This window comes from Sus scrofa, chromosome 3, assembly GCF_054392235.1.
Source record: "Sus scrofa isolate SSC_HxYL_T2T_F1_AM1 chromosome 3, Sscrofa_HxYL_maternal_Yorkshire_Landrace_v2.0, whole genome shotgun sequence".
Classification (NCBI taxonomy): domain Eukaryota; kingdom Metazoa; phylum Chordata; class Mammalia; order Artiodactyla; family Suidae; genus Sus; species Sus scrofa.
Genome location: NC_139385.1, coordinates 144,341,833 through 144,368,924, shown reverse-complemented (window position 1 = coordinate 144,368,924; position 27,092 = coordinate 144,341,833). Strand labels below are relative to the sequence as shown.

Genomic DNA, 27,092 nt, shown 5'->3' with positions numbered 1-27,092 from the left:
CACCTCTTACAAACAAGTCTGCAATGTGTGTAATAAAAGCCGCCAACTCTTTCAAATGCTTACTTGCGACAATCGCCCGTTCGTCCATCCAACCCTCACCACGACTCTAAGGTAAAAATGCCGCCACTACCCCTGATGCGGACGTGCACAGAGCTCATAGCTCGTCCAAGGTCTTGGCTCATGGGGCGTTCCTGCGGGGGCCGAGCTCCCTAGGTTTGCCTTGCTCCAGCTTTGTCCACAAATACACGCACAGCTCCGGGGCGGGGCTCTCTGCACACTAAGTGCTTAGACGTGGAATTGCTATCATGAAGGGACAGTCCTTTCTCAGCTTCACTGATACCACAGATACCTGTCTAAAGCCACACTCCCTGCACTGCTGCCGTCCACCCGTCTGATAGGCTGATGGGTAAATGATGACGCTATCACTGCAGGTCACATGGGTGACGTTACCAGGTCAAGCACCTTTTCTGGGAGAAAAGCCACTGTATCTTCTCTGAAATATCTCCCCATATTCTTTGCCCATTTTTAGTTGATAATTGTTGTCAAATTTAATACGCTAGTAAGTCCATCTCTACCTCTTTCTGCCTTGTTCTAACCAGTTGTTCCTTGTTCCTTTTTTCTTTTTTTTTTTTGGTCTTTTTTAGGGCCACACCCATGGCATATGGAAGTCTCCAGGTTAGGGGTCATATCCGAGCTACAGTTGCTGGCCTATACCACAGCCACAGCAACTTGGGATCTGAGCGGCATCCGTGACCTATACCACAGCTCATGGCAACGCCAGATCCTTCACCCACTGAGCAAAGCCAGGGATCGAACCTGAGTCCTCATGGGTACTAGTCAGGTTCATTTCCACTGCGCCACGACAGGAACTCCTGTTTGTGTATTAATGCCACCCTAGGCGTGCACTAAAGTTTCCATATGTCAAAGGCGATTTAGATTAGGGAAGGTTTATTCGTTTAACTTCTACACTATGTTTAAATTCAACTTCCCTTTCAAGACTGCAACATGTTTTTCTCTGCAGTTTGGCATGTGTCCATTAATTTCTACCCATGCATTTTACATTGGATTTAATTGGGTGTGAAAGCCACCTATGAGATAAGAGCTAACAGGATTTTTATCCTGGTCAAACGAGGATCCGCCCACAAGGCTACTGAGAGCAATACAGCTGCGGAGAACTATACTCCCCTGCACCCCCGCCCAAGAGAAAATACACAGCCCTCAAGGGGCCATTCCAGAACCTTCTGTGGAATGTGGCTACCTGAAAATTCTCTTCTAGGAGCCAGGAGAAAATTACATATCCATCACTAACTGCTACGACTTTGGCAGATATTGCACAGGCTTAGGCTGCTCGAATCACATCACAAGTGTCCGTGGTGTGGAAAGAAAGTGAAAGATCAACAAACTACATATCAGTGATGACAAAAATTCCACTAACTGCAGACAGAAAGAACCGTTGACACTAGGAGATCACGAGGGTTAGTTTTAAAGCTTAAATGGGAGATGCTACCAGTTATTGAAGCAGAATGTGCTTCTCCAAAAACACTACCGCCTGCAGATCTTTGGAAAAAGACTGGTGCGCCATATCTCTGTCAAACACAGAGGAAGACCCAAGGAAGGGACGCAAGCTGCCATTAAGGAGGAAACGAGAAAATGGCCAAGGAGGCAGCGTTTAGCTGAAACCGCCACACCCAATCTCCCAGCAAGGCTTCGGGGCCCACATTTCTCACCCATCACAGATTTTTCAGCGATAATTGCATGTTCTCCTCTGCAGGGAATTTGCACAGGTCTCTGCGGAGAGCGTGGGGCTGTGCAGACCACATGGTGGAGCCCGTCGGACCTCAGACTGCACGCAGGGCGGGCACGGACATGCCATGCACAGCGCCCACTCCGTGGGTGTTTCAGCTGGGGGGTTTTGAGTTTATGATGTGCAGTCTGACATTCAAAACTCCTGGTCACCTGAGCTCTGCTACTGTGTCCCCCAAACTCCTGCAGGTCCTGGTGAGGTCGGGGCTGATGGAGCTGCCCCAGGTGCACTGGCTGGAACATGCAGCTTCAGCAAAATGCTGCTCCCTCTCGGCACCGTTGGCTTTTGGAGTTTCCCCTCTGCTCCCAGGTAGGGGTGGGGGCTCCTGGGGTGGGGGGAGCAGGAGGAAAGGGCGTTCGATCTTGAACTCGTGTCTGCAAAACACTTCACCCCGAAGCTTTCACAGGCCTGTGGGGTGCGCAGGCATCACCGGGATGGCCCAGTCTCACGGTCACCCGCGATGCAGAGGGGCAGGAGGTCACAGCCACGGAGGCCACGGGGCTGACCTCGGACCACGACAGCAGGCCCCCCCGGAGCGAGAAGATGCTCTGGTGGGCGAGTTCCCTGCCCCGGGCTGGAGCTGCGCTGGCGGAAGCCCTGTCCCAGGTCGGCTGCCCCGCATCTGAGGGCTCCTCGTCACTCTCGGCCCCCCGCGACCTGGCCTCCCCTCTGCCAACTTTGCTTCAATCACATCCCCCCCCCGCCGCCGCCCCCCGGGCTGAGGTGAGTGCTCCCCGCTGGGAGGACGGCCAGGATTGGCAGTTCCCGCCACTCCAGGCTGGACAGGGGGATGGGCATCTGCTTCCTGATTCCCAAGGCAGCGGTGGCCCAAGGCTTTCAGACGAGTCATGAAAAAGGCAGGTGTCTGCTATTTCCTAAACTCAATTCCAGAAAAATCAAGGCGCAAACCCTTTCCCTTGTTTTTCGCTACCATGATAGCTCATAACATTGCATTTAATAAATACGGTAGAGTGGCAGGTGACAAAAGTCCTAAGAGTGACTTAAGCAATGCCCACCCACCACCATGGAAAAATGAAAAGCGTGATGTCACGAGTTAGGGATCATCTTGACAAAACACGACTCACAATTATGGGGCTGTCTTCTGGGAAATGTGAAAAGTCGTGCTAACAGCTTTGCACCTTTAGGCAAAACAGTGTGATTTTGTGGCAACTTAGCCGTTTGACAAATCCTTACTGGGAAGACACACACACATACCCACAACACTCGGTATGCACACACAGGTGACATCCATTATAAACACTGTGGGGTGGACCCATGACAACGTGTGACGCTTGCACAGGGTTTGGGGGACGTGGCCGAGGCAGGTCCCAGCAGTCAGGGACGTCGGTCAGGAGCTGAGACGCCCACTGGGTCTGGATCCCATCCGTGGCTCTTTCTGTGTATCCCTGGACAATTTGACTTCTCCTGACATAGTTTCCGCTGATATAAATTACAGACAGGCAGCTGGACAAGAAGAGGAACACGGGGTGTGCTGAGGACTAGTGGGGCTGACCTCGGGCTACGGCAGCCGGCCCCCCGGAGTGAGAAGATGCTCTGGTGGGCGAGTTCCCGGCCCCCGGCTGGAGCTAGGCTGAGGGATTTGCCCAAAGGTGTACAAATGATCACTGGCGGTGTTGGGACAAAACTGTTTGTCAGCTGTTTTAAATAAATCTGTTTCAGAGGGTCAAAGAACACAGACTCCTGAAGTTGGAGTTATTTCACAGATTCTGCCTTCGGGACGCACCATGAATTTTTCTTTAAAACAGTCGCTATTCGGAAAACAATTGAGGACGTTTTTTGGGACACAGACATTGGTTCGTTTTGGGCAAAGCCGTCAGCATGGAGGCTGGATGCAGTGGGCTTTCTCTCTGGGCTCCGGGCCAGAGGAGACGGGGCTTCCTCCAGCGGCAGCTGCAGGGTGCCACCAGTGCGCCCATGCGGCCATCGCGGGCTAACTGGGCCGTGCCAGGAAGGAAAGTGCCCCAAATCTAAATCTTGTCCTGTGGCACTTTCATTTCTCCCGTAAAAGCAAGCCCCGAGTCCCTCTGAAGCGGGGATGCTGAGGAAAGCGAGGGGCTGTGACAGAAGCATGGCCCACGGGAGCCGTGGAGGCTCCCAGATGAGGAGGAGCGGGGGCGCGGGCTGCAGGACCCGGCTGTCTCCAGCCGCCACCTGCCCAGTGAGGGCCATGGCAGCATGGCCCTTCCACCTGCATCTGTGTGATTTTTAATTGTAATCTAAGGAGAAGAACCAAGGACGGGACAGTCCTGGGAATTGGTGGTTCAGCAACGGCATAGCAGCAGCCAAACGAGGATCTGGACAGCGCCAGGCAGCGCCAGGCACTGAGACGGGCAAGGTGGTGGGCAGATGAGTGAGAGCAGGTGGTCATCAGTTTCGGACCGAGAGCCCTGGTGTCGTGGACCGTTCCACACGTACCGTCGGAGAGGATACGGGATGGAGCCAGTTCCCATCCTCTGGCCTGGGGACCACAGAAATCACGCTGTTCACCAACACCAACCCCAAGCCACGAGGCATGGGTCCTTGGTCCTGACGAGCAGCTGTCAGTGCCCAGGGACCGGCGTCCCAGCCGAGCCTTGAGTCCAGGTCCAGGTTTTGTATTTTCTCCTACACGTCCGTCTCGCCCAGATTTCCCCGTTGCATGAACTGATGTTTCAAGACCCACCTCTGGGGTCACTTCCTCTCAAAGACTTCTTTGCCCTCTCTGCTCAGAGCTGGTGTCTTCTTCATCCTCCTAAACCATCTCCCCATACCTCTGCTGATACCACGAGAAGGCCTGAGCTCCTCGCGGGGCCAGGAAGCAGAGAGAAACCAAGCACACGCTCTGGACGGAAGGAAGGCCACGCAGGTCTGTTTACTCGTGGTCCCTACCACGCCTTGTGACCCTTGAGGACAGTGACCATGCCTCACACCTTCGACACCCTCAGAGGCTAGAAGAGTTGTGAACAAAACAGGGACTCAACAGTGTTGAAAATGGTACAGAGATGAAGAAAGGCTAACGCGCAATGATTCCTTGGTACCCGTGACAGAGTGTGGGTGGGAACGAAGCCTTTCCTTTGAGTACTTTCTGTCACATCTATTCCACCGGGAACTTCTGACTATTTTCACGTGGCCCGGAAATAGACTTGGATTAACGACGGAAATCTGAGGACTCCTTGGAATTAGCGATTTATGTCCAATGCAGATCTCTAAACAAAATTCCCTTGTATCCTGTTGAAGCTTGCCTGTGCCAGCACAGGTACGTCCTGGCTACTTACTAATTATGTCATCTTAGCATAGTCTCTAACCTTCGCTTTACCGAGCAATAAAGTGGGAAGAAGAGTCACTCAGGCTCGCAGAGTCTGGGAGGAATTTAGTGCTTGCCCCGTGCTCACTCATGGCTGGGTTGTGCTCTACCAAAAATGACACAGCAACTTTATACCATTTCCACCCCAGACCCCCAGCGCATAAAACTGGGTTGTGATGATTGTTGTACAAGTATAAATGTAATAATATTCACTGAGTAAAAAAAAAAAAATGACACAGGTGGCTGGTTCATCGCACATTCAAATGTGTTGAGTCTCTCCACGTTGCAGTCCTGACCGTGGCCTTGAGTGATGCCTTGCCACACCTACGTGTCGTTTATTCGAGATTGTTCCTATGAACAAAGACCTCCACCGCCAGATAAGCTCCCCTTTGAGGGCAGAGGCCATGTGGAGCATCCGTGACATTGGAAAGACATCGTCAAAGGGATTACTGGTGCCCAAATTCTGAGTTGCAGGAAGTTCAACAGAAGCTGTGCCTTCAGGCTCAGCACAGATTTGTATGAAGCTTTATGTCTGACATACCTATACACCTGCTTACTGTTCTCCAGACCAGGACCAGAAAAAATAAAATAAAGTCTGAATTTTTTTCACACTGAAAAAAAAATTAAGGTAACAATTTGTGCTCAAATTGGATAGGAAAATTCACTACCATAAAGCGTGAAAACCGCTATTTCTTCCTGATTAAGAAATTTGGTATAGATTCAAAGCAATCCCCATCAAAATCCCAATGTCTTTTTTGTTTGTTTTTTTGCAGAAATAGATAGAAGATCTGTTCTAAAAGTCATATGAATTTTCAAGAAACCCCCCACTTAGCCAAAACAATCTTTAAGAAGAAAAAACAAATCTGAAGATTTCACAATTCCTGTTTTCAGAACTTAATACAAAGCTACAGCAATCAAAACAGTGTGGTACTGGCATAAAGACAGACACAACCGATGGAATGGAATAGAGAGCCCACAAATACACTCTTGGATAAATGGCCAAGTGATTTTTGACAAGGGCGCTAAGACCCCTCATTGGTCTTTTCAACAAAGGGTGTTGGGAAAACTGGAAATCCACATGCAAAGGAATGAAGCTGGACCCGTAACTGACACCACATACAAAAAGTATCTCCAAACATGTCAAAACTCTAAACATAACAACTAAAACTACACAACTGTTATGTGAAAACATACAGGAAAGTCTTCATGATGTTACAGTTAGCAATGATTTCTTGGATATGATACCAAAAACATAAGCCACACAAGAAAGATAAATCGGACTACGTGAAAAATAAAAACTTTTGTGCATCAAAGGACACTACCAACCAAATGAAAGAAGTAAACCATAGAATGGGAGGGAATATTGCAAACCATTTATCTAACAAGTGCTTAATATCCTGAATATATCAACTCCTACAAGCCAACAACAACAACACAACTTGATTAAGGCAAAAAAACCTTGAGTAGATATTTATCCAAAGAAGATATACACATGGCCAACAAGTACCTGAAAAGATGCTCAACAGCACCTATCATCAGGGAAACACAATTCAAACCCACAGTCAGATGCCACTTCACAGCTATTTGGGCGGCTACTGTTAAAAACAAAACAGAACAAAACCAGAGAGGAAACAACAAAGGCTGGTGAGGATGTGGAGAGGTGGGCAGAGATGTAAAACGGTGCTGCTGGGACTGAAAACAGTATGGAAGATCCTTAAAAAGTGAAAAATAGAATTAATATGGATCAGACAAGCTCACATCTGGGTTTACAGAGCGTAGAACTGAAGGCGGAGGTTCAGACAAATATTTGCACACCCATGCTCACAGCAGCTTTATTCACAATAGCCAAAGGGTGGGAGCAACTCAAGCATCCATTTACGGAGAGTGGATAAACCAAATTTGGTCTATACATATGATAGAATTTTATTCAGTCTTAAAAAGGAAGAGAACTCTGACACCTGCGACGACATAGGCGAAACCTGAAGACATTGTGCTGGTGAAATAAGCCAGTCACAGAAGGACAGATACTCTGCGACTCCACCCCAGGAGACGCGTGACAGTCAAACTCACAGACAGACTCAATGGTGGTTGCTGGAGGCTGGGGTGGGGTGGCACGCGGTGGGGGCTGGGGGGGCGGAATTTGACTGCTTGAGGACAGAGTTTTAATCCTGGGGGGTGAAAACGGCCCTGGAGACTCACGGTGACGGAGACTGCACAGCCGCATAAACGTACTATGCCACTGAGCTGTACACTTAAAATCATTACGATGGTAAATTTCACCTTCTATGTATTTTGCCACAATTTAAAAAATTCTTAAAAAAGAAAATTAGCCATGACCCGAAGATTTCAAGGAGCGCGGCTGCCGAAGTCCACGGCAGCCCGGAAGCTTATCAGCGGAATGGACAAAACCTAGAGGACCTGGGTTCTGCAGATGGGCCTCCTCCAGGACGAGCTTAATGTCCTTCAAGATCCAAGAGTCCCGCAACAGACCAACAGTGGACACAGAGCTCCGGTCTTAAAGCAACGCTGCGCAGAGGAGCCTCCATACAACTGGCTCACTCGGCTGCGGAATTACTGGGGGGATGCGTCCTAAGCAGGTCACGAAGTCTGCGGGAATCGAGTCCTCGTACAAGACAGTCAGTTCTGACTCTGTGCCGCGCTTGATCAAGACTAAGGGGTGGTAGCACTCTGGATCAAACGCCAAATCCTCCAATCACAGACCTGCCTTTACACGGCACGGTAACAGACAAACCATCTTTCAGCACGAAGAGCCTGAGGAGGGGACATGGGTCCTTACCTTCCCACGGCTCCTGGGGCAGCGGAGCGCCTGTGCACTAAGCAGAGCCTTTCTTGACGGGGATGCTGTGGGTGCTTTCGGAGGCACAAACACTCGTCTGGATCGGTAACTACATGTTTTCTCTTCTATGAGACGCGGTCACTCTGGAGAAGAAGAAAAGGCAGGGAAACGAGCTTGATTCCACAAGGCTGTGAGGATTGCAGGTGCAGGACCTAGTCACGGGGGGGGGGGTGCCCTTCAGGAGGGGGGGATGGTAGCCTGGCTGCACGCAGGGTCCCACCTGACGAGGAGGGGGCGTGGGTGATTTTTGATAAATAATCCTGACAGAAAGATCTCTTTGGAAAACACAGTTGTGGTTTGTGATGTAAAGATTACACTAAACTGTAACATGCTCTTGTAAACTAAGCCTAGGAGTTATTTCTGATAGAGTCTGAAAGGGATTGAGATAGTATGAAATATGTAGAAGCGAATGAGGGAAGCACGAGCCCATATCTGTGGGTCTGTACTGGGCTTCCATTGCAGATGGTCAGACGTGGGGCTCTGGCCTGGCTCCACGGGAATTCGGTAAATAAGACGCAGTCCTTTCCATAGTAAAGGTTTCCAAGACACGCTATTGGCTAATTGAAAGGGAAAACGAAGTACGGCCCCTTAAGTGATAACTTAACATTTTTATTTTTATAACCGTAAAGCAAGAACCATGGGTAGTGCTGAAATGGTCTTTATGGATAATCTTCTAGGAGGAGTATTTATTTCATAGTGGGCACAGCTACTTTGATTATGTTCTGTGATATTACGAAATTGGCTTAGAATGGCTTGGTATTCCATGCATGAAAATGCATCTTCATTCTCATCATATGAAGAACATCAAGCAGACAGACTTCGTAAAGCTTGTAAATATACCAATACGCAGCAGAACAATCCAGAGATTGAAAGTCCTTGACTGGACCACATACTAAGGATCAAAGCCACTCCCTCTGATAGAGCACCGACGCTTTGCTACGAAGGCACGCGAAGGGTAACACGGCTGCATTAATCTACACGTCCTACCCTCCTGTCACCCCGGGAATTCACGTCCGTCACTCGGGCCTTTCCTAACGTGCTGCGGAGTCATCACAGAGCCCCCAGCACCCTGGGGGTGCGCGTGGCTCCTGGAAGGTGGCCAGGGAGACCGTGGGCTCGCTCCTGAGGGCAGGCGGACAGGGCTGACCACAGCCAGGAAAACAAGGCTTCTCATTAAACGGACGGGGGTCTGTAAGAGAGAATTTGGTGGGCAAGGCTGTATTTAGTACAAGCTCTGTTCTCCACGCCCACATTCACGAGTGCGTTGGGGAGCTGAGATGTCCTTCTGGCTCCCCCCATGGACGCCGCCCTGTCCTCAGCCTTTCGTGGAGCTCTTTTCCAAACCCCGCTGAGTTAGTCCTCCCGTCCTTGTGATGGGCGACCTGGACCCCATCCTGGCTCCCTCGAGTGCACGGTGGAGCTGGGGTCATCCACAAACACGGATGCTCTGCCCCCTGGCCCTGTTTGGAAGAAAGGAAGTTAGGGGGACTGTGAGCACAAGGCACCACCTCTTCTCCAAGAGATTCTCACTGCAGAATTTGTCAGGTGTAGACTAAAAACTCTCTGGCAAAAGGATTACAAGCTAAATGCCCCTAAAGGGTATTTACTAAGTGTATACAGATTTTAAGACAATTGAAATATAAAACAGAAATTTCTTTAAAGCAGAATTAAAAAAAAAAAAAAACAGAATGAAAAGGACTGAGCTGCGTACTCTCCTAACATAACACCTCTCCATGGGTCAGGATTCACAGAGCCACCTGCCAAGGACGTGGGGATGGGACCTCATGCAACACCTCATCTCAGGTATCCAGGCCCAGGACGAGGAGTGCTGCTCCCGTGGTTCCCGCTACAGAGTTTTCTGCCACATGCGCTGCTTGTGATGCTCTGTGATGAAATTCCAGGCTGAGTCTTCAATGAAGCATTTGGCAGGCCACTTACTCGCAAAACGCAAATGGCACAAATAACACCAGCCAGGCGCCGCGCGCCTTCAGACGCTCAGCCGCTGTCCTCGGCTGCAGCTGTCCTGGCCCCTCCCTCTCCCCCACCGTCGCCCAGAGGAGGACTCTGGGTGCTCCTCCGTGGCACCAGTCGTTTTGTGAGGTTGCCTCACACGTTCGTTTTGCAGGTTCGCGCAGGCAGAGGAAACGACAGCGAGGTGCTCCGTGTCCTTGACCCGGTGCCCCAGTAACAACACCCCCAAACTCTAAGACATGGTCCCCACCGAGGTACTGACACGGTTCATTCCACCGACCCTGCCGGGCCCCAGGCTCACGCGCTCACGGGCACGCGTGTGCCTACTCCTCGTGATCTCATCTCCCGGGCAGGTCCGTGTGCGCGGCCCCGCAGCCACGCACAGACCGTCCATCACCCCAAGGTCCTGCAGCCCTTTCGAACCGCAACCGCTTCCCTTCCTGCAACCAGAGTCTGTTCTCCATTTCGATAACGCCTTCTGCAACACGCGGGCAGACTGGCGGTCTCCCGAGGCCGCGGTGCGGGAGGGAGGCCCAGAAGTACGCTGCAGTTGTAAAAGGAGTCAGTCGGGGATGGGGCCATGATTACCAGTACTGCCTTGTGTCTCTGAAGGTTGCTGAGAGAGCAGACCTTTGAAGGCTGGGTCAGGATCACACACAGTAACTTTGCAGCAACGGTGAAGGATGCTGAACTGAATGACTGCGGTGATGGTTTCACACGGTAAATGTACACAACATCACATCACTACGTCACACGCACATATGTCAACTGCATCTCAATAAACACAAGAATGGTCTATAAACGGAGCCACCCATCCTGTCAGCTTTGAGGACTGCTTTCCCCAGCCCAGTTCCCTGCAGATCCGGCCAGGCTGTGATGTGTCGGTTCTCGGTCCCTTTTCCTTGCTGGGCAGGATTCTACAGTGTGGACACACCACACTTTTGACCACTCACCTGCCGAAAACCATCAGTGCTGGATGCAGTCCTGGGCTATTATGAATAAAGCTACCGTGAGCATTGGCTGTCACCATCTTTTGTTTGGCCATTATGATAGCCATGTGGTGGTATCTCACCGTGGTTTTAATTTGCATTTCCCTGATGGCTCTTGGTGTTAATATTTTTTATGTGCTTATTTGCAGGCTGTAGATCCTCTTTGGTGAAATGTCTACGTCTTTTGCCTATTTTTTAATTGGATTTTTTCTCTTTACTGTTCAATTTTGAGAGTTCACTGTATATTCTGGATACAGTCCTTTGCTGAAAACATGGTTTTCAGATAGTTTCCCCATTTTGTGGCTTGTCTTTTATTGTCTGAGGGTATATCGTGGAGCAAAAGTTTACATTTTTTAAGTTTTATGGAGCCCAATTTACCACGTTTTCCTTTACATATCAGAAATGTACGCGTTTCTGCCTTTGTTTTCTGCCTTCCTCTGCTGAAACACGACACTCCGTCACTGCAGAGGTTTGCCAACACCACCTATTTCTGATTCTGAATGTCTAGAACTGTGCCTGGAACACAGCAGATGCTGAACAAAAAAGGGAAAGGAGTAAATACACAAATAAAAGTAATTATGCAAAGTTATTTTTAATAAGTTTCTTTTTCTACGACTTGGGAATAATACCACTAAATAACAGCATATTTATACTCTGAGTGTGAGGTCCCTGACTCCCTGCGGCAACGGCAGGCCAGGCGGAGATCATTCTGCTTTTAGAAGAACTGCAGGTGGTTTATGGCACGGAGTCATCGGAGCCCAAGTGTATTTCCACTGTGGCCTGTTGCTGCTCTGTGTCCCTACAGCATTTAAGGTGACTTAGACGTAAAAGAAGGAGGCGCCGATTCCTACGGAAGTCACAAGGCCGTGGACTGCTCAGCCTTGCAGTGGAGTGTCCTTAAGTAACTTAGCCACAGGTTGTATAAACGTACAGACAACGGAGCCGTATTTGGTGGCAAGAGTGGCCCTTGCCTACTGACATGGCCTCCTGCCCTCCCTGCAGATCTGTGCCGTCCCCAGATCTGAGCAGAGTACTGAGGGGGACCCCAAGCTCTGAAAAGAGGAATCCTGGCTCAGCGGCTGGGACTGTGCGTGCTCTGGACCTGGCTCCTTGTCATCAGCGAGGGCATCCAAAGGGGACAACGCTGTCTTTTGAATAACTGCTCTGCTGTTCCCAGCGGCCTCTATGAAGCAACCTGTATCTTGTCCCTGCCACATGGAACATCCATGCCAGGGGTACCCAGGGTCACCCCAAACGGCCCCGTCCATTAGCGCCAATGGGAAGAGCCTTCTAGAGCCGCTGGCACAGTGTGCGGGGCTGGTGGGCTCTGACCGCTGCTCGGGCAGATGGTGTGTATGCGGAGGCCACACGTTCTGCACCGCGTTGCCCACGAGGAAGGGAGGAATCTGAGGTCTGCTGCTCACGGGGACATCGGGGGTTGGTGACATGTCTCCTGAAAAGTTTCTTCTGGGAAATTCGTGAAAACGTCTTCTTAGGCCCTTCACCTTTCGGAATCATTGCAGTTGAAACACAAATGAAGAAAACAGCCAAAGTCCACGCAAAACAGTGCTGTCTCTAGGCGAGTGTTCGCGGGCTGACGACTCTCACTGAAATATGGCAACTTTTCTAGAGAGTTTTGGAGGCTGCAGTCCCTTGGGTTGGGCTCTCCTGATTCGCTCCTGAACTCACCAGGTGGCCCCGGAGATCCCTCTCTGGCACCCCGATCCCGCAGGGTGTCTTTAAGGCAGGGACCAGAGGCTGCAGAACCCGCAGCCCCAGCGGGACCCTGGAGATAGGATCATGCTGAGAAGAACCTGTGAAACTGACTAAGCAAAGGTGAGCTCAACTAGCAATTACCCTGCCCAGCGTGCATGGCTGTGGCCATGGCCCTGAGCTGGCACATGGCGGGGGTTGAGGGTGAGGGGGGTGGTGGTGGTGGTGGGTGTGTGTGTGTGTGTGTGTGTGTGTGTGTGTGTGTGTGTGTGTGTGTGTGTGTAAGGAGCCATACCCCCTTCAGTGCGGGCTGTGGCTTCCCTTCTCAGGAGCCCAAATCATTCCTTCATTTTAATGCAGTATACAGTGATTTTTAGTAAAAACTTAGTTTTAGATCAGTGCATTCTAGATGGCTGTATTATAAAAGTCATTTTAAATTTATCTTTAAATATTCATGACAGAAACTGATTCTGACTTTCCCCACTGAATAAGAGAGTGCAGTATTTAATTTTTAGATTAGTTCTATAGTGAATAAAAGCGCTATTGGTCCCCAATTCAAGAATGATTGATGACTTCATATTTGGTTTATAGGCTGAAACTTAGTAATATATTTTGTCATTCAAAATAGACATAAATGACCTTCCGTTTGAAACGTTTGCATTCTGGCCTAAAGAAAACCAGCTTTGCTTCTTCCCTCCCTTCCTGCCGCCTTTCTTTTGCTTTTTAAAAAATCTGTTTGCACCTGATGAGGTAGAAGAGCGTATTCCAGGCTGATATTTGTAAGTACTTCTCCATATATCACACTACAAACGGGGTTATCTTTAGTCTTTTTAAATGTGTAAAGTAGTTAATAAGCTGCTTTGATATGATTTTCACTCTATCTGGCGTTTCCTTTTAACGTTTTTAAAAGAATTTCAGGGAAACTGCAATTGGCAATATAAGGACTCTGATGCTATGAAGGGAACTTCCAGAGCTGCTGCAGACAAGTTTGAGGCAAATGTGCTCCTTGCTAATGTGTATTTTATTATCAGTGTTCTTTCTGGGCCTTGTTTTCACTAATGGCTCATCGTGTGTCTATGGCTTACAGAGGGGCATTAAAGCAGCATCCGCAGTGCAGCCTGGCCCTCCAGTTACCGGGCTGGAGGATGCCCTGAAGACACCCAGGGATCTCCTGTGACCTTGACCCCAGACGCCTAACAACCCGCAGTCACGTGGAGCCCCATAGGACAGTTCTGCTGGTGACCAAGCGCATGTGCATTCGCCCAGTTCTAAACAGCTGTGTTCAGTGCCTCTGTTAACACAGGCCCCTGAACCACCTTGAAACCCTTGGGAATCTGTCAGCGGCTGTGTGGACACACGGTTATTGGCCCGAGTGTTTGTCAGTCACCAAAAGTGCTGTAACCAGGGGGCGCGGGGACGAGGGAGGCGAGAGGTCCCTGCCTCTCAGCCAGGGGGAAAGGGGGAGGCCGCGCAGCTCCTGCTCGCTCCCCCGCCCAGACCCGGTTCCCCGAAGCCCCTGTCCGACCGCAGCACCTGAGAGCCTCAGCCCCCGACTCCGCGCGCGCGCTGTGGTCAGGCCGCCATCCTCAGCCGTCGCCGCAGACAGCAGAAAGGGCGGACTTAAAAATATTTCGCGTGCTTTCTAGCCAAAGCAGTGCACATGCGCAGTTTGAGGGTCAGGGGCCGTCCATGGCCTGTTAGGAAACTGAGCCCCAATACCACCCGCATTCCATTGCCAGCTCCCCCGAGGGAGGGCTTTCAACTCCAGCCGCTGCTTCTGGTCGTTACCGCCACGTCCCTGGACACATGGCTCGGTCTCCTCCAGGGACCGATCCCCCATCCAGGAGCAATCACCTGTCAGAGACCCACCTGGGCACACAGGGTGACCCTTCCTAACGCACACACCTGGCCGTTCCGTCTCCCCACTGCCTGCCAGTGCAGTGACACGGGACACCAACGTGGACTAGAAATTCACCGTCTGTGGTCATGAGCTTGGACACGGTGTGGCCTGGAGGTTTCAGCGCGTCTCTCATCGCGGTCGGCAGCGGCCCTCTGCACTTGTACCTTTCCTACGGGTTCCCGGAAGTTCGTCCCCAAACTGTCCCAGTTACATCGCCTCCTCTCACCACAAACACACGCGCTCAGTGCCAGTCTGCGACGCTCCCCTCCGGCCGGCTCACGTTGGGTCCCAATGCGGGACGACCCCTGGTGCATCAGCCCAGCCAGGCCGCCCTCCCTCCCCTGGTTATTGCATCTCGAGTCCCCTTTCCTGGATGGAGACAGCATGCATTGCTTCCTAAAGAAAGGTTCTTGGTTGGGAGTTTTTTTTTTAAACTACTTCCATGTATTTGAGTAAAAAAAATCTAGCTGGGAATGATTCTCCCTGATATGTAGCTTCCATACCTGGAAGATTCTTCGCGGGTTGGTCCCCAGACGCGCATGCCCAGAAGCATCAGGACCCTGTTCTGGCTCGTGACTCCCCCTGGCGGCGGGGTTGGGTCTGTTCCCACGGTCAAATCTCACTCTAATGGACGACGCAGCCCTGCCCACTCCCAGCGACGCGTCTCCCCTCCTTCCACGCTTCTCCTGGAACCTCTACTGTTCATGCCAGGCAAGCTGGTTTTCATCCCTGCCCTTTTCTTCTAATCAGGTTTCCTCTGTTTCACCTTCTCTCCTGGGCGGATGCCTTGATGGAAATTCTGACCGGCGCACCTGTACTCCCAAAGGGAAGCCTTGGATGTTGGGATTTGCCCTCTCCCTCTGCTGGTTAAAAGGCATCTGTTTTTGTTTAGTAAATGCAGTGGTTGTCTCCTGTAGTCGGAGGAAGTGCATGGAAGTTTCTCCTTTTTTCTTGCAGCTTCTATCTCCTCCAATTTGCTTTTACCCCATGTCCATCTTGTTTACTGGCTTGTTTTGGTCTCTTCCTATTAGAGGATTTTCTCAGACATCAGGGTCCTTGGCTGTCCCCCCTACCTCAACTGTAATGTTTTTAGTTAAAGCACATGAAATACGTGTATTTTTTGCCAGCGGACACCTCATTTCCTTGCAAGGAAGCTGACACTCTGGGCTGAGTCTCTGCTGCATATTCTGTTCCAAGTGAGCCTGCACATACTTACCTAATGGGATCGGCTGACACTGGTTTTTAATTAACTTATAAAAATGCTGCTTCTTTTAGACCTTAACAAATTGCTAAAGTCTATGAAGCTCTCTGTTACACACACACACACACACACACACACACACACACACACCCCATCTAGAGCCCTAGTTCGGAGTTATAACAGAAAAAGATATTAGGCATGAAAGAATTGCAAGAAAACCTAAATTCTTATGTCTTGAAGGAATAGCTCTTTATTCTTTGCAAAACCTGTGTGCTTTCCAGTTTCTTTGCTTCTGGTTGTCTTCTAGGTCAGCCTCCTGTAAGTTCATCTACTTTCCATAAACTTCACCAGTTTAAATTCTACTCACTGAAGTCCAGCGCAATTGCCACTTTAATCCAAAGACCTCTTTTCAATTCCCCAAAAATGTAATCTATGCTTTTAAAATACCAAAACACATTTTAAACTTGCCACGTGACACCAAACTATGCCTTGTCTTAAGGTTGGGTCCGTATCCCGTTTCTGTTGTGAAACTGGGTATCTGTAGTCAAAGCGGGTGTAGAGAACTGGGGATGGTGATGACAACAGAGAGCTCACAGGGGACACGCAGGTCCCAAGTGTGGTCTAAGTACTTTACACATATTAACTCACACAAGCCTCCCAAGCCCTGAGACAGGCACCCCTGGACCCGCCTTACAGGGCAGACCAAAGGCAGCTCTGCCCGGGCTCACTCCGCCTCTCTAAGCCTCTGCTTCTGGTTTGCTGAAGTGCTCCTGTCCTGAAACACTTTACTCAATGTTTACTAGGACTTAAGGTTTTGTTCTCATTTTTACAAAAACGCGGAACTAGAAAGACCTCTGGGTTAACAGCAAGACCAATTCCAAGAAAAACGGTGAGGACAACGTCGAGACGAGGCTGTTGTCGGGGGAGGGGTGGCAGGGCGGCGTGCAGATTCAGAGTGGCCTGTGTGGGTGCTGTGGTCTGGGGTGGGGTGTCCTTGCACCTGCAGGAGGACTGAGAGCAGAGGGAGCCATCAGAGCCCTGATCTTGCCTCCACTGCCTCGTCCTCAGGACTGGCAGACACGGGACCAGGCCTCAGTAAGGTGGCCGCCCAGGGGCCATGTCATTCACGGGAGCGCCATTCAGGAAGGCAGTCACAGTCGTGTGAGAGGATACAAAGTAACTAATAAATTGAGCAAAGAGGCACAGCACCTCCACAGGGAAATGAGGAAGTTCTGTCAAGAGAAGGTGGGGAAGGTCACGGCCAGGGGAGAGAGAAACAGGTGCTGAGATGCTGTCATCTGCTCGAATGGATGGACAGCACCACTTCAGCCAAAACACCGAGCGGGTCTGGTGAGGAACTTGCTGTTCTTGTGTGGGACCGAGATGGGCAAGGGTGCTGCCGACACTCGTGAACAAGGAAAAGCAGAGAGGAGCAGACTGCTAACCAGACTCCGGGCTCGCTCTGAAGCTGCAGCGATCAAGCCTGTGTGGTGTTGATGAGGGCTGGCAAGTTAACCTAGGAAATGGGACGGAGCCGGGAAACAGACCAGCGCATGGAACTCTGGAATGGAGACACGCTCCTAAATGGAACCAAGGCGATGGTTATGTGATGGCAAGAGATGAAGCTGGATCCTTACATCTTATGTGAAGTAAACTCAAGGTAGATTAGGGAGTTAAGGATTAAAAAAAAAACTAAAAAAACCCCCTGAAAACTCTTCTTAAAAAATACAGATGAATGGATTCTTAGATCTTAGTAAAATAAAAACTTTAAGACACCAAAGACATTGACAACAAAAGAAACATTGGATGAATGTGATATTAAATTAAGAACTTGTTATCAAAAGACACCTGAGATAAAGTGGAAAATCAAGTTACAAACTTGGGGAAGATATATGCTTGATTTGCATAAATAATATAGAAAGATGTAAAAATAAATAAGAAACGCATGCTCCATACAATGAGAGGTTGGGCCAAAAACACTGACAAGCATTTTGCCAAAGAGGAAACACTAATAATTGTTAACAATTATTTATCAAATAATTGATAATTTGATAACAATTATTTATCAAAGATAAGCAAGGATGAGCTCCTGTTCTCCTACCACTGACCGCAGTTTTTACGGGTCTGACTACGCAGGTGTGGAGAGGCGAAAATCGGCAGCTCCTTAGAGGTTCAGTTTTCTATCCGGAGAATAACTCCGCCTAGACTTGAAGGATGCTAGGAGTCACCTGTGAATTACACTGTCATCCCCGATGTCCCTGTGGTTTGGGGGGGATGGTTTAGAAGCCACCACAGACAGGCTGGGGTGTGTGTTGGGGGGTCCTACAAGGACCCCTAAGCCCAACCAGAGGAGCCCCGCTGGTCCTGGGTATCAAGAGTGTCCCACGTTAGAAAGGACAGTCTGGGGCTAAAACCTTTGGAAGCTCATCTCTGAAAGTGCACGCACTGCGTGGGCGAGCACGTCGGAGACCAGCGCTGGGCCGAGTCACGGAGCAGGTTAGCACAGCGGGGAGCAGGGGGGCACCGGAACGTTGCCCTCCTGTCGCCCCCATCGCCACGCGCCCAGCCCCCTTGGCTTTTGGAAAAGAGTCCATCCTAGGGAAAAACGCCTTTCCTGGCTGATTCCGTGTTGACTCAAATTCCCAAGTGTGAGCTGTGTCTTCAGCAAATGTAAATTTAAGGTATTACTTGCTCTCTAAACATATTCCTGAACAATTTGCCTCGAAGTAAATGTCTGAAAGATAATAGTGTCTCCCATCACCTGTCATACCACAAAATCACAAAACAATCTCAGGATGGAAATTATATTCTCATCTTCAAGATTGTCTGGGTAAAGGGAACACACATTTTTGGGTAAAATAAGAATGCCAACGAACAGCCTACTTGACAAAACAGTCGTTCAGGGCAGACAAGGTTACTTCTATGTTTGACGAGTTACTTATCAAGCCCCGACACTCCCGAGTGGAAACCAGGAGGCTCAGAAGCCAGCGAGCCGCCTCGGTCTGCGCCCTTCCTGACTCGCGGCAGCTCGGGCACAGGCAGCTTCCTCATTTCGGCTGCTGGGACCTTCCCCCGCCCCCGGCTCCGCTGGCTTCGTGGAAGAAAGATCTTCACCCGGAGTCGCTGGAAGGGGAGAGTGTGGCGCTAAGACCACAGTGCACGAGTGGCTGAAGAACCGCGTTTCTCCAGAAAATTCGCTCAGCCAGAGGACACTTAGTTCTCAGACAAGTTCCAGGTGGTAGTTTCAGATCAGTTCTCTGATAAAGTCAGAGAACTACCAAACAAAATGCAGTGTGTGAGACAAAACAAAACAAAAAAACCTGAGTAAGAAGCCTTTGGAAAAAACGGTCCGCTCTTCCTCTATTGGGCGGCTGGGCTCTGTGGGGTACTGCGGAATCATCCAGCCTCGATGAGCAGAGGACAAGCCCCCATGTTCTGAGGGCGCTTCTGGGAAACCTCCAGGGCTCCCGGGCCTCGCACTCGTCCGGGGATAAGTTTCGGTCAGCGTCCTAAAGCGAGTGGGGGATTGTTCAGAAACAGCTTTGGCTTCGAGGCTCACGCTGAAAGTTCTTGTTTTCATGTCTTTCCTTATTTTATTTTCCTGTGGGAAGAAAATATTCCTCAAACATTGGATGGCTGTATCACATCTTAGAGACGATGAGGGGCCTTTGATGGCTCAAGGCTAAAATTGGTTTTTGTTTTTGGAGACAAACACTTGTGTTCTTTTGGCCTTTTTGGATGTGTGTAAAGACAGTGACAGAGAAACAGACCCACGGAGACAGACAGACACAGAGCAGAGGGCACTGAGCAGAGAGCGAAAGCCGTCCCTCTGAACTTAAAACCCACCTTCGATGTCCTGCTGCTCCATCTCTACTGTCTTTCGAGAGAAGTAGGAGAAGCTAACTTGAGTAAGAGATGTTGGCCTTTGCATAAACTCTTCATTCTTTCCTACTCTTCCCAGCAGGGACGTTCAGATTCCTCTTCAAGATAATCTGTCTATCTTTCCATCCATCCATCCATCCATCCATCCATCCCGTTTCTCCGTCCGCCCTGTCATGGTCTGCCCTCCCTCCCCATGGGCACAGGTGCGTGCCGGGGAAAAGCATTGGAATCCCACTGGCCAGTCCTCAGTGAGCTCCTTGTCTGATGGGATGAAGTGCCTCGTGTGGCGAGAGGAGGGAGGAGACGTTCTAGAGACATCTGCCTGGTTCCTGGCATCTGCTCCTGCAACCTCTTCTTGGGATGTGGTTTGATGCGCGCTGCCCGGGAGAGCAGGCCAAGGACCTGTGAACCGTGCCCGTGCTGAAGGCATAGTCACACCCATTGTGCCACCCACGACGGCGTGGGCACCGCTGAGATGCTCCTCTCAAGCCTCAAAGCTGAAGGTGTTTATCAGCTCCAAGATGCGTAGCGCGAAGGCAAGAAACCAATGGTTAAAATGTTGGTTTTAAGGAAAAGACAAAAGCACCATGAACGCTGTGATCAACAGATGTGTTTTCATCTGCGTGCCTATTTGGGCGTCCTTGGAAAAGTCGTTTAATGTCTATTGGAATAGCCATGTGTGGTAAGCGTCTGAACTTGACTTCATCTGCATTCCTAAGGTGTTGGTTGGAAGATCAGCCTGAGACAAGAGTGACAAAAACACCTAGAAAGTATGAGGGGATACTGCCATGATGCAGGAACAGAGGGAACCGTCGGGGAAAGAAGAGACGGGCTGAAGTTTGAGAAGACGGAGGAGTGGTGCTTTCGAAAGCAAGGCACAGAAAAATCCCGGTCCTCCAGTGGCTTTCTGATTTATGCCCTGGAAATAAAAATGTTAGTGTAGTAAAACCTCGCAAATCCCGACGAACTGGGAGAAAGCCAATTCGAGTTTCTGAAAGGTTTTCAGAGAAATGTGGTTGTATTGCTTTAAAGTGCATGTAGTAATAGGAGCCACTGGTTAATAAAACTGCTATGAGATCGCCACTCATAATTAGATTAGGACAGTGTTTAATCATCGTCGATTCATTACTCCAATCACACAGCCACCGAAAGTCTGAATGCTCGTGTGCGCTCTTTCAGGGCAGCCCTGGGGATGAAGCAGACAGAGGCAGAGGCGGGACCCTGTCCTCCAGGTGCTTGCTCTCTGCCTCCTGGGAGATGCTGACAAACAGAAGAGTCGCTGCCACACAGAACCACAGATCCTGTTGCAACCCAGGGACCACGGGCTGCTCCGGGCTCAGGCTGGAAGCACAGATTTCCCAGGGCTGGGGCTGAGGGGCAACGTCCCATAAAGAGCAGCCCTATCCTGAGACCTGAGAGGTAAGTTGGAATAAGCCAAAAAAGGGGGTGGAGAGGGTTCTGGAACTTTGTTCTGACGCACGTCCGACTGACCGTGAGAGATCTCCACGTTCAGAACCCTACACCACGGAATCTGCATTGTCTCCAAGTGGCTTTGGCTGAGATGTGAAGAACTGAGAAGGAAGCTGAGTCCAGCGGAGGCCGATGATCAGGAGGCTGTTGTGACACCCAGGCGTGGGGTCGGCGACCTCAAACTGGGCACAGGTGGTGAGGACAGAGACTCACAGGGACCGGAAGCGCTGGCGAGTCGAAGGTTTGCAGAGGATGCTGACTGCAGTTGTGCGTGACTTTGACCTGCACCTGGGACGCCGGCGGAGCCCGCGGTGGTTCCGTGGATTTTAGCGACTGTCATACTGTCAGCGGCTGTGACCCTCCAAAGGTGCGTCCCTCTTCCTGGAATCGCCAGCATGATTCCCCAAAGGGCTCATTCTCTGACCTGCTGGTGCTGGCCCCTGGCTGGCCTCGGGGGGCCCCGTTTGCGTCTGGCACCCTCGTCCACCTGCCCCTCGAGCCTGGTCCTCCCGTGGGTCTTCTCACCCCCCTGTGGCATTGGCATTGCCTACGTGCTGGCAGCTCTCAGGCGTGCCCTGGGCACCTGGATGATTTCCTATCTGTGGGTCCAGATATCTGAACTTGCCACTGGGGTGTCCCCCAGGGCCCTCGGGCTCACTGTGTCCAGGCTGGGCTCACACGCCCCTGGCGCCCTGCACGGAGGGTCCTCCTGGCCTCGATTCTGCGGAGGACCCAGCCCTGGGACCTCAGAGGAGGGCTTTCCTGCTCCTGCTCCTCCTGCTCCACAGGGCGTTTCTCCAACCCTCCCGCCTCCTCGGCCCATCGCTCCCGCCAGAGTCAGGGCCTCCCCCCGTCTCACCCAGCAGCAGAGGCCGCCCCACGCCCACGCAGCTCTGTACCCTCGTCTCAGGCCCCTGCACACACCGCCACGGTCATCACCAGCTTTCTCCTGGGTCCTCCGGGGCCCCACTGACTGCAAAGAGCCACCCGCCCCGCTCCCCACGCAGGACCACGAGCCTCTCCCCGCCTCCACCTCCCACTTCCACCGCCTTGGCCACCAGTTCGGACGCTCACCACGTGCTCCCCGCTGTCGCCCGTCTCTGTCCCCCTCGCTCACGCTTTCCATCCTCCCGGAATGTCCCCTCTCTCTCCCGTGCAGCCTTCACTGTGGAGCTCAGGCCTCACCTCCACTCCTAGCTCTCCTGCTCCTTGGGGGCGGAGGGCCACCTGCTCTGCGCCGCCAGCGCTGCCCTCCTGACTCACCTGCTCGCCCTCTACCGTAATGACGCGTCTCCCCCGAGAGAGCCTTAAGGTCCTGACGATACAGTAGCCTTCTGTGCCCCAAGCAAGGCACGGTGTGATGGAAAGGAATCAGCGAGAGCTGCTCCAACTCTCCTCTGTTTGAGAAGCGTAACAGCAGTAGGAATGGAAAAGGGAAAGCTGTTTTAACACTTTCACTCCTGAGGCTGTGGTTCCAGATGGACAGACAGAAGCCTGGGTTTCAAAGGCCGCCGCAGAAAGGATGAGAACTGGGCAGCCACAGGGGACGCTGGGCAGCTCTGGAGCCTCCCGGGTCTAGCTGGGCATCGCCTGCTGCTCTCAGGGTGACCCAGGGCCTTGCCCAGCGGGGGCGGGGGGGGGCACCCCCACAGGCACCTCCCAGGATACTGGCTATTTTGAATTAAAATTACTTAACGGCAGCCAGAGGGGCATCCTGGCCCCCTTTCTGTTCTCCTGAGGCAGGAAAGATACAGCTCCTGTGAAAAGTGCCCTGCCTGTGTCCCCGCAAGGAAAGGGGACGTCAGCCTAGAAGCTTGTGTCAAACAAACCTGTTTCTTCTTTAATTTACCACCCCAAGCCTCAACTCTGTTTAGAGTCTTCCCTAATTAAGACCAAAACCTAAGTTTCTTTTTCCTGTAAATTCCTCACGAATTTATCGTGTCCAAAAAGTATAAAGTCTGCCTGCTTTGGCCGCGTCTTAGTTCCCATTTTATGAGGCGTTACACATGAATTAAAACCCGTTCCTCTTTCTCCTGTTAGCCTACCTACTACCCATTTTATCATCAGTCCAGCCGCAGGAACAAGGAGGGGTGGAGGGCGGGCTGGCCCCCCGACAGTGTCTGCCCACCGCGGCCGCACAGTCCTGGGCAAAGGCTGCAAGATATTCACGGTGTACTGGGGAAAATCTGGGCCACCCTGGCCTGACCAGTAAGTTAAACTGACCACAGCCTTATGACGCCTACAAGTCAGACCATCTTTATAATGGCTAGGAGTCAGGCCAGCCTTATAACCCTAGGAGTCAGGCCAGCCTTAACACCTAGCAAGTCGGACCAGCCTTAATGCTTAGGAGTCAGACCAGCCTTAACGCTTAGGAGTCAGACCAACCTCATAACCCTAGGAGTCAGGCCAGCCTTATAACACCTAGGAGTCAGACCAGCCTTATAACCTTAACAGTCAGACCAGTCTTAACACTTAGCAAATCGGACCAGCCTTAACGCTTAGGAATCAGACCAACCTTAACGCCTAGGAAGTCGGACCAGCCTTAACGCTTAGGAGTCAGGCCAGCCTTATAACACCTAGGAAATGAGATCAGCCTTAACACTTAGCAAGTCGGACCAGCCTTAACACCTAGGAAGTCAGACCAACCTTAACACCTAGGAAGTCAGACCAGCCTTAACGCCTAGGAGGCAGGCATGAAAAGAAACACAGGAATAAAGAAACAACTGAAAATCCCAAGGACTCAAAAAAAGGATGGCAAAGAACTCAGTGGACACACAGCGCGGTGAATATGAAGCACGCAGAGGTAACAAAAGAGTGCAAGACGGGCCCTAAAAACTCAAAACATTGTTTCAGGAAATTAAAGACACGATAAATGGAAAACGATTCCATATTCATGGGTCAGAAAAGTGACTATTATTAAGACAGTAATACACCCTGAATTGATCTACACATTCAACGCAGACTTTCTCAGAAACCCGGCTGTTTTTTTTTTTTTTTTAATGAAATTATTAAGTGGATCTTAAAATTTCACACTGAAATATAAGAACGGGAATAAGCAAAACAATCCGAAAAGGAGGAACAGACTCAGGAATCAAATTTCCTAATTTTAAAACCTACTGCAAAAACAAGAAGTAAAGAAGTGACGGAGACAGCGTGCTTCTGACTGAAGGGCAGACAAGCAGAGCAGTGGCGCAGAGTAGAGAATCTAGGCTAAACCACAGCACTTACGGTCAGCTCGTTTCTGACGAGGTGCCAGACCTATCTGACGGGAAGTGCAGTCTTTTCAACAATTGGACACGCGTGTGCAAGAGTGAAGTCAGACCCCAACGTCACACCATGTATGAACTCAGACTCCAAACAGATCATGGATCTACACGGAGGAGCTAAAATCTTAAAATTCCCAGAAGACCACAGAGGTGAGTCTTCACGACCTTGGGCAACGGTATTTCAACATTACCCCGCAGACACGAGCACAACAGCGACAAGACTGTAAGCTGCACGACATCAAAATTAAACGCCTTTGCAGGACAAAGGACACCAAGAAGGCGGAAAAAGCGAAGCAAGGAGTGGGACGAAGCACTTGCCCGTCGTCCCTCCGAGGCGGCGCTTGTGTCCAGAGCAGGGACAACATCCTCTGATGCGAAAAGAACACCCACACTTTACAAAATGAGCAAAGCGTTTGAATTGGCATTTCTCCCAAGAAGATAGAAAAAAGGCCCATCATCACCCGAAAAGATGCTGGACACTGCTTGTGAAATGAGAAATGCAAACCAAACCCGCGGTGAGCACACTCCGTGCCCGAGAGGACAGCTGCTGCACACCCACGAGAGGGAAAGGGAAGCTCACGGCTGACGGCAAGGGTGTGGCCAGACCGCAGCCCTCACGCTCTGGCGGCGGGAATGCGGAGGAGAGGCTTTGGTCAGGACTTCCCAGCCCTGAGAGTCCTGAGCACAGACTCCACACGTGATGACGCAACATCCATGCAGAAGCTCGTGCTCATGTGTCCACTGAGGCATTGTGCATAATCGCCAAAATGTGGGGAAAGCTCAAGGCCCATCCGCTGGCGAGGACGCACGTGAACCGCGCCCATGTGTCCAGCGGAAGGAGGATCGGAGGCGTGTTGGACCGTGGACGAACCTTGGAAAATATCGAAATGAAAAAGCCAGTCACAGGAAACTCACACGGTCTGATTCCACTTACGCGAAATGTCTACAGGAGACAAGATCATAGGAACGGGCGTGGGTGGGGAGTGGGGCGAAGGGTAAGGGCTGCTCTACTGGAGGTTGGCGCGTGCTGCCATGAGGTCCTGGTGAGCCATGCGGCTCTGCGGACGTCTCGGAGTCACGGAATTCTGTACGCGAACCGGTGACTGTGTGCCCCGGGGAAGACTTCTCAGTGACGCTGTGAAAGCGCGGCTTTCCACTCTGGGGCGAGCGGGGGCTGAGGTGGGCTTGCTCCCGTCAGTGGCGTTTTCACTTTTAGTTTCTAAACGTCATCCAAGGCCCCAGAGATGCTCTGGGCGTGGGGGTGGTCCTGCCCCCCCCCTCCCGTGCCACCTGCCCTCAGAGAAGTCTGGGCGTGACCCCAGGCGCCTGACAAGTTGCTTCCTTGACGGGCGGCACTGATGTCACTGCCAGCGGGCTCAACACGGGACTCCATCCTGGGGCCCAGCGGCTCCCGTGTGTCTGGAGCGAAATTCGCGCGTGTGGCTCCAGGGCTTCTGCGGGCCGTCAGCCTGCACGTTCGCGCATTTCCTTCCGGGCTGACGGCAGCAAATGCTCCTGCGGGTGGGCAACCTGTCAGCCAGCGGCTCTCCTGCGATGACTGCGGCCGCCACCCGCGTCTCCTGCTCAGCCGAGACCGCAGCACAGAAACCGGACCCGTGCTCCACTGCCTGAGTCAGGAATGTCCCTTCGCAGGTGGAGCTCAGAGGTTACTTCAGACTCGATCACAGAAAAAGAAGAACTGCCTCCCCGTGTAGCACGTGACATCACAGCATAATCAAATGATCATGTGAAACGCCTTATTGGTACTTACAAACCAAGGGTCAGACTCCTGAGGGGACAGAGATCCAGAAATGACGCCCCGCGACTTTTACACCGTGCCGCCCACGGGTCCACACGGGGGTCAGATTGTTCTGAACCTTGCGGAACACGAGGCGACCTCTCCGAGAGCTCCCCGCGTGGAAGCGGAGGACGGCCTGGGACTGCGATCAAAGCAGCGGCTCCCGGCACAGCACAGGCTCGGTCCCCACCCCGCCCTGGTCAGCCGTTTTCTCCTCGTCCAGGACCCCAGGCCTCCGAGGCAGAAGGACACCGGGAGGGAGCCAGCCCTGCCACCTCCTCCCAATCGAGACGCAGCTCGGAGCCCGATGCTGGGCTGTCTTGGGGACACTGGCCCTGAGAGGAGTCACCAGGACAACCCAGTGGCCTCAGCGGCACACGCTGTGGGCTGCCCCTGGGGACCCATGCCTTCTTCGGGGACAACGCGCCTGCTGCTGCCCCTTTTCTCAGACCCTCGAGGCCGTGATGCTCCCGGGCGCCGAGCCCACCAGCTCCGCCTGAGCAGCGACTGGCTGATGGGCGACGGCCGCCAGCCCCCTAGACTCCCCGCCCACGGCCTGGGGTCAGGCGCGAGCAGGTGTCCTGCGTGCGGGTAGCTGCGGGGTGGGAACGGGCAGGGATCTGAGACGTCCGCCGTCCCCGCTCTCAAGCGGGACAGACCCCAGCACGTCTGTGACGCAGGCTGACGGTGCTGAATTAACCACGACACACTGAGGACACCTGTTCCCCATCACGTCACCGGCAACCACCCCCCACCTTTCCTGGGGGGTAACAAGTGTTATAACCAGACTCCAGGATCCTAAATGTTGCCGACTTTAGCACCAAAGAAGAGGAGCGGGGCCCGGGTACTCTGCAAAGGACAGGATTGATAAGAAAGGAAACGCCACCTTGGTGGCCGGGCCAGAGGCGCGTGCGTGGGGATGGGCGGGAGCAGCAGG

General features: G+C 51.7%; 1 protein-coding gene across 50 annotated transcripts in view; it reads right to left on the bottom strand.

The window, feature by feature from the left end:
* Positions 1-27,092, bottom strand: part of MYT1L (myelin transcription factor 1 like) — a 365,227-nt gene that overhangs the window by 160,668 nt on the left and 177,467 nt on the right. For 49 of the 50 annotated variants that reach the window (XM_085020083.1, XM_085020074.1, XM_085020067.1 and 46 more), the window contains one exon: positions 7,906-8,048. The exons of the other annotated variant lie outside the window; for it this stretch is intronic. The gene's annotated coding sequence lies outside the window, so the exon portion shown is untranslated. The remainder of the gene's footprint in view (positions 1-7,905; positions 8,049-27,092) is intronic. 50 annotated transcript variants of the gene reach the window in all.